General features: G+C 40.5%; 1 protein-coding gene across 5 annotated transcripts in view; it reads left to right on the plus strand.

Moving 5' to 3' along the window:
- LOC140695678 (endogenous retrovirus group K member 7 Gag polyprotein-like) overlaps positions 1-15,684 on the plus strand; it is a 448,384-nt gene that overhangs the window by 53,393 nt on the left and 379,307 nt on the right. The gene's annotated exons all lie outside the window — the stretch shown is intronic.

The following is a 15,684-nucleotide window of genomic DNA, read 5'->3' on the forward strand; positions in this document are numbered from 1 at the left end:
TAATGGGGCTTGACAGACAGTAAACAAATGCCTGAAAGCACCTCATTTTATGTTTAGTTGTGATAAGTGTTATGGAGGAAATAAAGCCAGGTGAGCAGAATGATGGTGATGGGACAGTGAGTGAGTATTCATGAAAGGCCTCTGAAGTAAGGGAGAGAGCCGGGACAATCTGGGAAGGATGCTGCAGGCAGAGGAGAAGAAGATGCCAAGGCTGCCTGAATAATCATCAATAAAGCTGCAACCATGCTTTCAGTGGGAAGAGTGGTAGGAAGTGCGGTGAGGAGGCAAGCAGGGCTCATGTCATCTAGAGCCCAGTAAGGTCTTTGCATTTATTCTAAGTGAAATCTGAATCCGTTGATGGATTCGGGGCTGGGGAAAGACATGATCTGGTTTCAAGGTGGGGGAAGCTGGTCAACCATGACAGTTGTGTTAAAGAGGTGCTGCCTTAGGGGAGCAGCAGTGGAAACTGTGAGAGGATGGCAGACTCTGGAGCTCTCCAAAATGTTTTTCATTTAAATAAGCCAAATTTAGATATTGAGATCAGCTCTGAGAAGCTGAGCGTATGGAGAAGTGTTTCCCAAAGTAGACCCAGCACACTTCCAGTGATATCTGAGTTAATTTTAGGTGCTCTGTCATGTGAATGGATCTTTTGAATTTTAATAATTGCTTATGAATTTAATGTGTATTAGGAAAAAATTAAAACTTGTAATACTACAGTTATCGCTTGTAGTGAGGATAAAGTATGAGTATACTACTCAGTTGAGTGTAGGAATAGAAAAAATTGTGAGGGTTGTATCTAAATAACTAGATTTAGGACATGGTGATGGTTCTAAGGTTTAGTTCTGAGATGAGTGAATGATCACTCTGGTTTTAGGGTGGTGTGTAATCATAATCACATATTACAATTTTTTGGTTATCTACGAATGTGAGGTTCTATACTAGGCACTTTATAGGTGCCGTTTCACCCAATTCTCACTGCAGTCTTATGTGCTGTAGGTGGCAAAGTGTTCTTTTAATTGAAGTTTTGTTGATTTACAATGTGTTAATTTCTGGTTACAGCATAGTGATTCAGTTTTACACATATATATTCTTTTTTTTTTTTTACTAATATGAAGAAACTATTATGATGTCTCTGCAACAACTTAGAAACACCAAGTCCAAAGAATTAATACTCTACTGATTGTCTCCAGAATGTTATATTCTTTTTCAAATTTTTTTCAGTAGTTGGTATTTGCTAATCCCAAACTCCCAGTTTATCCCTCCCCTCCCTTCCCCTTTTTTTTTTGTTTTTTTTTCCCCCTTTGGGTGGTAAAGTTTTGATATTCCTATTTAACAGATGAGAGAAGTGAGGTTCATGGGGACTAAGGCATTTGTTATAGGAAGTCTCTGAGTTTCCAGATACTGCAAGATTATAAAAGTAATGTGCAGTTTTGGTAAGTTCTCCGCAAACAGGGACTTGGTCTGTTTGGTACAATAATGTACCCTGAGCACCTAGGAAAGTTTCTGATATACACCAGACATTCAATCAATACTTGCTGAATGAACAAAAGAAAAAAAACAGTGGATCTTTTATTTAAGTCCAATCCAGGCGTGGTGAATATTCATGTTTCTCACAACAGAATGAGATTTAGGAAGTAATCACCTGGAGTTTTAATGGAAAGGCCATGTTTGGGGACCAAAGTGTAACTTACTATGCTCCCAAAATGCAGGTTTTCCCAACGTCCCAGTCGTAGCTTTATTTTTCTCCTGCTGTCCCTTAAGAATCTCATCTACTCTTCTAGGTATGAATGTGCAATTTTCAAATCTCAGACTTCGGTCCTAAACTCTAGTCTTAGGACAAATAAACCAGCTAACAGATGTGGAGCCAATTTAGGGCAACATAACCTTTGGCAACTCACTTAACCTCCCTTGAGCCTAAGTTTCTGTCAGTAAAAGGAAGAGACAGATGCTGGACTGGAGCCCAAATCTGAGCAGAACCTGTGTGCGTCAGGAGAGGGACATTAGGGGAAGGATGCCTTGAAAGGCAAATGGCATTCAGTTTCCATTTTTCTTGAGTGTCCTTGTTTTGCTTTTTACCTAGAGCTTTCTAAGAAGTTGAATAATCCTTTTTCAGGTATGTTTTCTCAAAGCACTTTTTTTTTTTTTGGCTTAGAAAAAAGTGAAAAGGCAAAGTATTGAAAGCAAAGTCATTTGAGCACTTGGACTCCCAGATAAAGCTCTTACATGCAGCCAGGGAAGCTCTACACACATTCTTTCTCTGCTGACAGCAGCCAGGAGGGCGGCCAGTGCAGGGCAGGCAAGCTGGAAGGTCTCTGTGAGGCAGGGTAGGGGAGACAGACCCAACTGACTGAGGAAAGGGCTCCTGGAGAGGGGCAGGAGCTCTGTAGAGGCGAGGTTGTATTGAGGCAGGAGGGCTATTCTTTTTTGTCTTTCCTTTCCTCTCAGCGGTGGGAGCTCTGGAGAGCGGGGAGTGTGCCCAGATAAGCGGGTCCCATGCTTAGTGCTCACTGCCAGAGCTGTCGCCTTCTCCTGTCCCCTCATATCTGCACTCCGTGTCCCTGATCAGCCCTGGCTGCACACATATTTTGAATGATGAAATATATAATTTCTGCAAATTACGTAAGAGGGAGCGGGGGTGTAAGGATGAAAAGCATATTATTATCAACCTCTGCAGACTCTTTTATTTTATTTTTTATTTTGTTGGTATATTTTATTGACATAAAAAGATTCCATCTTAAATGATTAATAATTCTATCTTGAGTTATTTTATTGAACCTACATTTTTGCATCACAATTTTCAAATGGATAAAATAGCCACAGTACAAGAAAAATGGAGGCAAAACAAAAGTTTTTAAATTTCTTCATACATGACTACCAACATTCATATTGTTTAAAAAAATGCACTGAAATATCAATAACTTTGTACATGTTTTCTGTCTGTACTTGCTTTTAAATAGTTAATGCTGGTTATTAATTCTTTTCTAAAAATTAAAAAAATTATTATTATTTTTTAATTGAAATATAGTCAATTACAATGAGTCAATTTCTGGTGTACAGTGTAATGTCCCAGTCATGCATATACATACATATATTTGTTTTCATATTCTTTTTCATTAAAAGTTATTTCAAGATACCAAGTACAGTTTCCTGTGCTATACAGAAGAAATTTGTTTTTTTAATTTATTTTTTTACATTTTTTTCTTGAGTTATAGTCATTTTACAATGTTGTGTCAAATTCCAGTGTAGAGCACTATTTTTCAGTTATACATGAACATACATATATTCATTGTCACATTATTTTTTCACTGTGAGCTACCACAAGATCTTGTATTTATTTCCCTGTGCTATACAGTATAATCTTGTTTATCTATTCTATATAAGCCTGTCAGTATCTACAAATTTTGAAACCCCAATCTGTCCCTTCCCACCCCCTGCCCCCTTGGCAACCACAAGTTTGTATTCTATATGTCTATGAGTCTGTTTCTGTTTTGTATTTATGTTCTTTTTTTGTTTCTTTGTTTGTTTGTTTTTTTAGATTCCACGTATAAGCAATCTCATATGGTATTTTTCTTTCTCTTTCTGACTTACTTCACTTAGAATGACATTCTCTAGGAACATCTATGTTGCTGCAAATGGCGTTATGTTGTCATTTTTTATGGCTGAGTAGTATTCCATGGTATAAATACACCACATCTTCTTTATCCAGTCACCTGTTGATGGACATTTAGGCTGTTTCCATGTCTTGGCTACTGTAAATAGTGCTGCTATGAACATTGGGGTGTAGGTGTCTTTATATAGTGGTTAACATTTGCAAATCTTAAACTCCCAGACTCTGCAGACCCTTAATCTCCTGGATCAAAGACACATACATGAAATTTCCAGCATGGGCTGAATGGAGATAAGCTCTATACAGAGGTAAACACCTGCTTTGGGAGGGCAGGGTGAAGTGAACAAATTCCAAGTGTGTGGATCTGGGCAGCCATTTTGAAAGAAATAGTATTCAAATTAGGCTTTGAGGGGAAGATACAACTTTGATATTTAGGAGGAAAGAGGGTTCTAGTCTGGGCAAGTGGAACAGCCTCTTCAAAGGCCTGGATATAGGAAAATGCTGAGTCTGGGGTGGATTGCCTGGGGTCAGGGAGCAGGGAGAACCGAGCAGTGGGGAGGGAGTTTGTGCACGTTGTTGGGAAGGGGCCAGGAGGTTGGCGTAGACGTGGTCAGAGATTCTGGATTGCTTTGCGTGCCAGCTGGGTTCTTTGAACTTTAGTGGGTCTGCACGGTGAGCCTTTCACACTCTGGTAAGGGGAATCGGGAAGTGGGGAGGCAGGAGAAGGCCATGACCAGAGATGCCAAAGAGACTGGGATTCTTTTTTCTTTCTTTCTTTCTTTTTATTTTGTTTATATATTTTTCTTAAGTATAGTCAGTTTACAATTTTGTGTTTTCTTTTTTCTTTTTTTAAAACTTTTTATTTTGAAATAATTTTAAATTTGGAAAAAAGTTACAAGAATAGTCAAAGAACTTTAAGATAGCCTTAAGCCGGGTTTACCAGTTGCTAACATTTTTGCCACATTTGCTTTATCTTTCTTTTAATTAAAAAAATTTTTTTTGGTTGGGGGAGGTAATTAGGTTTATTTATTTATTTAATGAATGTCCTCGGGATTGAACCCAGAACCTTGTGCATGCAAAGCACATGCTCTACCACTGAGATACACCTCCCCCTTCTTTATCATTCTCCAACACATACATATTACTAAGAGATGTTTCTAAACTATTTGAGAGTAAGTTGCAGACATCATGCCTCTTTTACCCCGAAATATATCAGTGTGTGTGTTCCTTAAAAACAAGGGCTTTCCTTCACATAACTTCAGTAAAATTATTGAAGTCAGGAAATTTAATATTGATAAACAACCATTATCCAAATTTTACTGATAGTCCTAATGTATAGCTGAACTTTTCTCTTTTTTGTGTATGTGTACCAGTGAAACAGGCTGGAGATGATGCCCTGATGGTGGGAATAAGCCATTTCAGAGGGGGACCAAATAGGATTTGGCAGCAATAGGTTCTGAGGATGAGAGAGGAAATAAAGCTGATGAGAAAGTTGTAGTTTATAGGAATTGGTGGTATTAACCAACAAGGAACTCGTGAAAAAAAAATCAAATTGTAAAGGTGTTCTGATGTTCTGGAATTTTGATTTAATAACAATAATTAGATTTACACAGTGCATGAAAAAGTAACTAGGCCGTGTAAAGAGAGACAGCCTACTGTAGTAATTAAGAGTTTGAACTTTTGGTGCCAGACTGCCTGGGTTGGAATCAGGCTTTGCCACTTATTAGATGTATGACATAGGGAGGTTACCTGGGTTGGCTGTGCTTCAGTTTTCTCATCTGCGAAATGGGGATGATCATACTACTTGCCTCACAGGTTCCTTGTGAGGATTAAATGAGGTATTATTTGTAAAGTGCTGTATTGCAAGTCTACCTGACATGGATGCAAGAAATAGTGAGGAAGGGGGAAGGAGCAGGCTGGCAGAGGTAGGGTCAGGAGCATGGTGGCAGGCATTGGTTTTTTGAACAGAATAGGGACAGTGCTTTAAGATTGGAGGGAAGAAAAAGACTGTGTGCAATGACCTATGACGTTTAATGTGCAGGGAGAGGAAGTTGAGGCAGCTCACTTACAACCACTTCCATCTTTGCAGAGTGGGCAGTGAAGCTGCTCTTTGGGGAAGTCGGAAGTATACTAGAGAAAATGAAAGAATTGGAGAAAGTTTGGATGTGTATTAGAGATTAAAAGGGGATCGTCTAGTGATGGCCACTGCCTGGGACTGGCTGAGTGGCACCGTTCTATAAGGTATTGCTATGGGACTTTCTCTAGTGACACACTGGAATTGACTAAGAAGAAATAGATTGGGTCAGTCCAAGTCAGGGTTTTAACGAAAAGTCAGGAGCACTAGAGGCCCTCAGAGGTCAGAAAGAATTCACTTGGAAATGGTTAAGAGGAGGCTGTGAAGGCAAGAGGAGGCTGAGTAGCCTAGGTTAATGTTTCTGAAACTTTTCCTGTGAAATAGTCACAAGAATGTGAGGACAGAGAAGAAAGGAAGCTCATCTCCAAGATTTGGGGGCTTAGCTCAAAGTAGCCTATCCCAATCTTTGAAAATTCTAGAGTCTTGAGTTCTATTTTTAAAAATGTTTAAAATTCCATTATGGTTATGTATTTGTTGTAAGTATTAAGCTACTTATTATTGAGTGAAATAAACAGCTAAGAAAATATCTGTCATGTTTTTCCATGGCTAGCTGTATACCGGGATGAAGGTGGGGAAATACATCTCCTAGTTTAAGAAGCCCAGGATAAAGAAAGCCAAATCAACTGGAGAGAATAATAAAGGGGTAAGATAAATTCCATGGGGGGCAGGGAGTAGGAAAGGTGGACAAAATTTGAGGTGGCAGCTAGAGGGAGTTTTGTCAAAATGTCAGATCTTGAAGATAAGACAGTTGTAAGTGATACTAGGTCTCAAGTGCGATCAAGCAAACCACTGACGGAGATGAAGAGGTAGAAGCTGCCTTGGGTGATTTCAATCTTGTTGAGTTGCTCTTGGCTTAGACCTCAAATACAGAATTCCCTCTTGTGGTGCAAAGAAGAAAAATTAATGTTTAAAGAGAAGCTTTTGTGAAATGTTAAGCCAGCCATTTATTTTTAAACATTATCTTGAAGTCAGAGTGAGATTAATAGAGCCAGTTTAAATCCCCTTAGGGAACGTTTGGTTTCTGCCTCTTGCCTGATAGCCTCCATTAAAAATGGAAGCAAGAAGTATACAATTGAAGTGTCAGTTGTGACACTGACTACTTTTTAAATGAATGTATTTTCCCACTCATTGACAGAAGACATCCTTATTTACTTTATATTTGAGGGTCTCTGCTTGAACAACAAGCAGATAATTTGTGGAATTACTGGCTATTTCAGGAGCGTAAGCAAGCAGTCATTTGTGCGCATCTTGTTCCTATGTTTCAAAATAATGTTGCAGGCAAATACAGTTGACCCTTGAACAATTGGAATTAGGGGCATCGCCTCTGTCAGAAGTCTACTGTTAGCCATTTGTTCCTAGAGTTTTGAAACAAGTAATTATAATGTCTGATGTTGATAACTTCCATTGGTACATACCTTCAGTATTTTCCACCTCCTTTTTTAAGTTCAAAAAGTATACAAGCAATAAATGTTCATAGAAGAAAAGAGTTAAGTAACAGGAACAGATAGCATCCCAAACTGACCAATGGGAAGGTCTCTGTGCATGTTCTTCCAAACTTTGTTTCAAGCTATTTCATGACAAATTTATGTTTACACAAATGAAATGATACACAGCTTCTCTCTTAGGATTTATGGGAGTCATGATTTAGGGAAGGCATGTATTTTGCCTCACTTTTAAACTACGTTAGGGAAATTATCTGAAGTTTAGTGAAAAGAATGATAAAACAAGAAATGAGACTTAAGTTAATCAAATAACAGCACGCTAAGGACTAGTATATTGAGGAGTACCCAGTCTGACACGTTTTCAGGAAGTAAGTGGGTTCACTTTCCACGTTTGACTCTGGTCTTTCTCTTTTTACCTTTTCATCTCCATATCCTTTATTAACTTATTTTTTTGTATTTTGTTTGTTTTTAATTTAAAAAATTATTTTGGTAGGGGAGGTAACTAGGTTTTCTACTTATTTATTTATTTTGATGGAGATACTGGGGATTGAACTCAGGACCTCATGCATGCTAAGCATGTGCTCTACCACTCTCCAAGCTCCATACCCTTTAAAACTGTGTCAACGTGATGGAACTGGGATATCATGCTTAGCATTAACTTACTCCCTTGTGTCATGTTGAGATTTTCCTCTGTCAAGATCGGTGGGCTCTCTTGTAACGCTCAATCCCTGAGATCTTTGAGAACATCCCTGGAGACAGGCTGCTCCCAGGGGAAGTGGCAATCAGAGCCCCGTTGTCTTTACTGGGTCAAGCTGAACCTGAGCTGGGTAATGCTGAACCTAGGAACTGTGCTAGGGGAGTAGGGCTCTTTTTGCCTCCCCTGCTCCGGCAACAGCTGACTCATCTGTGGGTTTGCCTGTCATAGGATCCAGGCTGATGCCTGCATTCCTGTGGTCAGCCTTTCCATTGACCAGGAGGGATTTCTACCTGACAGCATTTCTCTAATTTTATATATTAGCCTTGGCTTCTTTCTGATTATGCTAGGCTATTTGCAAAACACAAAGTTCAAGCTGATTGATTAGTTTCTTCCTGTCCACTTTCTGCCTGAACTAAAAATGAAGCCAGCAGTGTTTCTTATCCTTTAAAAACACTTGGCTAATTTTCACAATTAGGAAAATTACATGGTTTCCTGGAGATGCTGATGTGTTCTCTTAGAAAGGTTAGCCCTCTATTCTTGGAGGTTTATTAATTTCACTAAAAACTCACAGATTACAGTGTGGGTGTGTGGAGGATGGGGAGCAGGAGGGAAAGAAGGGAAAGAAATGGGTTAAAATTTCATTCAAAGGAACAGTTTTAACATTGGATTAGGAAATAAAGGCTGTCAATAAAAGAGTGGACTAGTCTATAGTTTTCATAATCCTGTTGCCTATGTATACTTTTATTTCTGAATAAAGCTCAAATCGTTTCTCGTGAAAGGGAACAAATGCAGAAATCTCCCAGGACGTGTTGAAATTGACAGTTGGTTAGAGCTTGGCCATGGCAAGAAGGACAGCTTTCCCCTTGGTGCCTCGTGCCAGGTCTTGGACAGAACATCTTCAGTTATCTCTGGGAAGACCCCAATGTTAGAGTGGGCTGGGAAGAATAGATCATGAGGGCACAGCTGCATCCTGGTCAGACAGCATCCCGGCGTGGGTTGCTCTGGCTGAGCTTCTCCAGGGGCTAGAATGTTTTGCTTTCATAGTCATCTGGATTGTTTATGAAGGGTAGGAATGTCCCAGCCTCACCCCAGACCTGCTGATTCAGTCTCTGGGGGTTGCTGCTTGGGAATCTGTATGTTAGGGAGGCTCTCAGGGTAATTGTGATGAGTGGTTATGTTTCAGAAACACTAGTGTAAATAATGGCAGAGAGTAGGACAGACTGATGGGAAGCACTGATGGGAGGAACAAAGTGTGTGAGTGTGTGTGTGTGTGTGTGTGTGTGTGTGTATTGTGCAACAGCTATGAGTTAAAATCAGGCTACTGGAATTTGCCAAGAAGCAACAAGGGAGACACATTAACCAGGTGCCAAAAATGTGACGTTAGGCCTTCCCAGAAACACTCTCCTCTAGGGTGTGAACTTCTGGAAAGCACTGACTGGTCCTGATGAAATCCCACATTTCCAGGCCTAGCATAGGGTTGGCTTCAGAAAAGGCCATCACAGTGTTTTCCTTAAGGTTCAGTTTACTCTTTATCTTTGATTTTCTACCTCAGGCAGGACTCCTAGCATCGAAATTTCTTCAGTGAGTTTGCAGATTTCTGATGGTTCTCTGGTTTCTTTGGTTTTCCCTTTTATTTTCTATGCCATTTATTAGAATGCCAATCTACACATTTGACAGATTGAACAACCTATGCAGATAAACAACAGAAGCTAAAACTACATATGATGCTTTGTATTATATACCCAGAGTCTGTTGTCCATGGCAAGTATGGAGTTTATTTACGTCTTGGATGCACGAAGCATAAACATTCCCTAATGAGGAGAAAAAAGAACCTTATGGGAAGGAAACTCCTGGATGCCAGTAGATGACAGTTGTTTATGGAACTCTGAGCTGGAGTGAGAGAACATTCTAAGGGAAACTACTACCTGGAGGGTGGTGTGGCCGGGGTGACTTTACATCCCAATTTACAGGACAATCTTGGCTTTACCTATTGAGATGGTATCCAGTTTGGTTAGGGTCCCTTTTATACTCAGTGCTCTGGTTTAGGTAATAAGTTATGTGATCACTGTGAGGATAGGAGAGAGAAAGACATTTCCCAGGGTTACAAAGTAGCACACATTTCAGTCTGTGATTTATCCCATTCCAGGCCCACCCCTAACATTTGCAGGCCCAGGACAAGAGACCCTCCTGTCCTGCAGCCTTATCCTTTCTCTTCCTTCCTTGAATCCACTGTGCAACTGTAGGAATATGTGTGGACAAACCAATCTGCTCATTCAAGCTTTATCCACACCCATGGCCCAACAGCTGCCCATGGTCACCCCTCAGGCCCAGGGGTATATGTGCTGGCTGGAAAGTGGCCTGCCCTTGGGGGTTGGTAAAGACCCACATGGCCCTGGAGGCTGGCTTTGGACCATTTGAGACAGGGGAGTCCAGGGTGGTGGGAACCTGGGGAATGGTCTAGAAGGGAGATTGCTGGGTATAGCCCCCAACCCTGCAGACTCCTAGCCCTATGGGGAGGCATGGCCAGAGGAGGGCAGGAGAAGAGCCCCAGATTAGAGTTACCTGGCCCGAAGGTAGTCCCAACCTTTTCACGCCTCCTTTTCCGAGATCCTGTTTCTAGCACATCCTGAGCATCCCAGGGAAACAGGCTCCCTATGCCGTTTGGGATAAGAATGCTTCAGACATAAATATTGCTTGGTCTTCTGATTGAGGTCCAGGGGTATCATTTATCTGGCTGGATAGAAATCCCTTGTCCTACCTTCAGGCTGGCTTGTTCTCAAATGCCTCATGTTTTGGTACCAACTCCATTTTTCAGGTTGAAACAAAAACTTCAACCATATGGCTTAATGTTTTCAAAGTCAACCAAAGGGAAGGTAAGGCATATTTCATCAATGGAAATCTAGTGAATGTTTTCTTGGCCGCTGATATGTTCCACCAGGTGTGTGGATGTGAGGATAGGAAAACCGTTTGCCTGGCTGTTCCCACTGTGGTTTTGTTTATCTGAGGATCAGTTAAATGGGAAGACTTTCCTCTCTTGTGATTACAGAATCAAATCTCTTATAATTCTTAGATACTTCTTTTGCTGCTATTTGTGGAACTACTGGAGTAATTTTAAAGTCAATAAACACTTTCTCTTTTTTCGCCTTATCTCATTAGGATTGAACTAGCTCAGAGGGCAATACGGTATTTTCCTGGGCTAGGAGCACTTTCTTTTTTTATGGATCACCGGATGCCCTGTAGATACGGTCTTTGTGTACAGCACAGAGATTGTGCCCTGCATCGCCCTGGAGGTAAACTGCACAAAGAGTCTGAGTGGGACTGTGTACAGTGGCAGCCTTGCCCATGCAGGTTTGGGTCAGGAACTCCTCCCAACCATGTCCTCCCAACAGGCCTGGTTTTTCTCCTCTTTCTCACAAGCATACGGAGAAGACGTGTATTTGAAGAGAGTCCTTGAAAATCATGTTACTTTCTACACTTTTCTCTCATTTTCTAAAGGTACTCATTCTCCTTTTAATATTAATATAGATGAGGGAAATCAGAAGCCACTATGGATATACAGAACTAATTTTTGTATAATCAATGCTTTTGGCCAACAGTAGTACCAAAAATATGCTTTTAAACTATTCTATCCTGTCAAATTAGCTTCCCTGGTGTCTGAACAGCTATGACTTTTCCATTTTAATAGATGCTTCAGTATGTGATTTTCCTGGAATTAACAGAATAAAGTGATGTGTCAAATATCTACGCCTTATTGCCCATTTGTAACCAACAAAACTTATACTAAGTCACACTGCTTTGGGTAATCAGTTGTCCAACAGAAAGATGCTCTTTGTATCCAAGCTTTAAAGAAACTAGTCTGTCTTTATTTGGTTATAACCAGAGACTCAGTTGAGCAGAAATTGTATTCAGATATTTGCTTGCTTTGGCTTTTTTTGGTTTTCAGTGGTGGTGGAATGAGGAGGGGTGCATCTGAACTGCAGAGTAATTCCCAGATGAGTCCTGGTGTGCAGTGTGTCTGCTTACTTGTTACCTTTGTGTGCTGCTCATTACCACTTCTCTTCTTTGATTATTGGAAACTTCCATTCTTAGTTATTTAATTTATCCCTACCAGTGCCAGGGTCCCATGACAGCCTGAAAACCAAGCTTGATAAAGTCCAGGTGTATTTTAATTCTTTTTTATAAAACCCAGGGAAGGACTTCTTAGAGACCAGGCTGATTTTTATGTCTTGGAAAAAAAACCCAACCCACTAACAGTGGGAATTTTGAGGTATAATGAAGCCCAGGGAGGGATGGGTTCCTTTCCAAAATGTTGCCAAAAGATATACTTCAAGAAAGTAAACATGACATACATTCTTAACTATTTTCCAAAAGGGAAAATACTAGAAGGGAGAGAATTTAAAAATAGAAACTGTCCAGTAGCAATGGGATGGCTCATAGGTCTAGTGGCTCTCACAAGTGCTCAGTGGAGAGCATATTAGCTGCTCAACAAAATGTTTGTTAACAGAATAAATGAATGGATCAAATTCCCAAGCAGAGAACACCTAGCATGAATGTCCACATCACCCACACATACTGAGCCCCACTGCGTGGTGTGTCCTGCCACACAGGCTGTCTGATTTGGTCTTTGCTGAAACAAATTCCTATTTTGTAGATGACTGCTGAGGCTCAGGGAAGATTTCAACCACTTCCTCATGGCGACCAATTGTTAGAACTGGAATTGGAATGTGAGTCTTCTGACTCTATGGCTCTGGTTTTGGGACTTCAGGGATGACCTGCCTTTTTGAAGTCACGGGCCAGAGCAATGGCAGAACCGCCAATTCCCAAGCAGTGGGAAAACCTGCAGCAGACTCCCTGTTCATCCTCATACAGAGAAGAATCACGCTAACCCTCAGGGGCCTTGATGCATTAAAAGACTTAAAAGATAGCGGCACAGGGGATGTATAGGGGCCCCTCTAAACATTCTCTAAGGGCCCCAACTCTGGGAACTGGAAAAACGTGAGTGCAGAGAAGGGAGAACATGTGTCTAAGTCTCCCCAGGTTATTTCTTTTGCTACTCAAGCCAAGCCTTCTGGCTTTTAATCAAAATTTCGGGGAAAGCTTACAGTAGATCAGACTTTTGGAAGAGTATTTGAAGGCAGGAAGGAAAAGGCCTTATAACTCATCCATTTGCATCTTGTGTTACTTTGTAATGCTATCAAAACTTTTTTTGTTTTACATAGATTCTGTCTTTGTTCAACTTCCTGAAAACTTACTAGGACAAGTTTCTTCTTTCTCTTCTCTCTTCCTTGTATTCTGTCTGTGTACAGAGAGGTCTCTCAGCAGGACAGGCAGTCGCCTGTATAATATATTCAAGGTGCTCTGAGAAGCTTGTGTGGCCCCACTGGCCTAATCCCATTTCTGCAGTGCATACCTTCTATCAGAGTCATTTTCACATATTAAAGAGTGAGGTGTTTTCAAGGCCCTGTTGACAGTGGTAATTAACTTGGCCAGATGACCTAGTCAACTGATGGCTAGCCCATTAGTTCATGGAAGTTAGTTAATTCTATCAGTTGATTGGCCACCACCAGATAAAGCCCAGAAAAGATGAAGAAACAATTGCTTGGTGGTAGAAAGGGGGAAACAGAATGTATAGAACACCCTCTTGGGAAAGTGATGTTCTTGTGTTCCCGTGGAGGACAACTCAGGTATGTCAGGGTGAGGTGTTAAGAGAGGATGAAAGGGAAGTTGCGTCATCACGTTTGACTCACAGCCTTGGCCTGTGATGTTCTGTAAACTGAGAGTAAGGGAGTAGGATCGAGACAAAGGCTTTGGTCTCTGCTTGCTCACCGCCTAACGGCTCACAAAGCTTCTCTTTGTGCTAGCTTATTCTTAAGTTGCGTCTAGGGTGTTCTTGCTGAAGAAATGCATCTTCTTGTGTTAACTGTGGACTCCATGGTATTAAAACCAAAGCCATTTGGCCGTGTGTCAGATTTAATGTCTTGAAACAGTCGGCTCATCTGGACTGGGAAGTCCGCTACTTTGAGGAACTAGGCTTTAACTGGCCGCTGAGGTCCTCGGGTGGCTTTCTGGTCTGCGCATAGAGCAACAGTGGTTACTGCTCTGTGGATCTGTAGGAACCAAGGATGATGGTTCTCTAAGAATGTTCCTAGGGGGTTGTTACTGGTGGTGGTGATGATCACTATTATTTCATGAACACTCAAGTCTTTTACTTTCTTGTAAATTTGTTTTTCCTTGAATACTGGACTGTAAATGTGAGTGTATGTGTTCCAGTAAATTCAGGATTCTGGTGGTTGTGTCCTTTTTTACTGAACTTTTTATTACTGTACTTTGTACTTACGGCTTGCTCAGAATCTTAAGCAATTTTACATGGACATATTTTATCCTTTTGTTGTCTCTCCATTATAATGTGTGGTCTTCAAGCTCAGAAAGGTAATTTATATGTTACTTAAAAGTATCACCTTTAGCCCTCCATCCCTTTCCTTCCCCTTCCTTTCCCTCTGGGGTACATTTATGCCTACCACCTCCCAGAGCCTGTGCTAGAATTTCTCTTGTGCTAATTTTTTTTTAACAATAATGTCTGATTGTTTAAAATATCATTATCTAGTGTTTAGTAAACCTATGATAGAAAATAACTTTGTTGCTTCACAAATACTTACAGGAAGTGAAACAAAATGTTACCCATTTCAATATCCAAATATTGTGCTTTTTCTATTCCTGGATAGAAACAAATAAATGTAGGTATTTGTTACTGTGCAAAAAAATACATGTGACAATTTCAGACTTTATACGTGGTAATTAGAATGGCGGACAGTTCCCTGTACATAGCTTTGTAGTGTCTCCTGTCTTTCTCTAAATACTTTGCTCCACTTTAACCCTCACCCCCGAATCTCTGGATTTTTGCTTTTCTCCCCTCATTATTCTCTCTCTTTCTCCTTCTCCTCTTTCTCTTCCTCTCCTTGCCTCCTTTCCTCTTCCTGCTCTTCCCACAAATCCTTCTCTGCCTGCTTCTCTCTTGTTTACACTCTCTCCTCAGGTATGTGCTCTTTGTCTTTGGGTTTATCTCCACCGGGAGAAGGGCCAAACATATTTTGAATGTAACAAATGGCATCCGAGGATGAGGCCCCAAGTCGAAGAGCTAGAAAGTCATCCAGTTTCAGGGTTGTCAGACCCTTTGAGATTGATCGTCTAAGACAGTCCTCCTCATTTTGTGCCAGAGAAGACAGGTTCAGTGAATTATACAATATATAACTGGCCCAAGGCTCCACAATGACCAGGCTCCAAATCTCCTATTTCCCAGTTCAGTCCTTGAATGTGTTCAAGTGAAAACAAATAGGTGACCATAAGTTATAGATTTCTGTGTGTGTACTTCTATGGTGCCAAGGAAGGAAAATAAAGGGGAGGTATGAACCTCAAAGAATACCTGAGATGCCCTGATAAGTCATTTCTTCAAAAGATCTTGAAAAGATAACTTAGAAATTGCTAGTAAGAACTACAGACAAAGAGGCTCAGACAAATTACTGGAGGGAGGAATGTACTTAAGTTAGGGGTACTTATAATTGGAAAAATATTTTGGAAAGAAGAAAAGAGTTGATCCTCTTCCTTGATTTTTTTTTTTGTGACAAAATGTACAACAAACCTGTTTTAATGCATACATTTAAATATAATATAATTTACTTGGGCTAATATAAAAATAAAACTCTTCAGGCTACACCAGCTGTAATCATGTTCCCAAAGATCTCCATTTTATCATTATTTACAGCTAACAAGACATTTATGATCTTTTTTTGGTTGTCTCTAGTGGAAC

Source organism: Vicugna pacos, chromosome 3 (genome assembly GCF_048564905.1).
Source record: "Vicugna pacos chromosome 3, VicPac4, whole genome shotgun sequence".
Classification (NCBI taxonomy): domain Eukaryota; kingdom Metazoa; phylum Chordata; class Mammalia; order Artiodactyla; family Camelidae; genus Vicugna; species Vicugna pacos.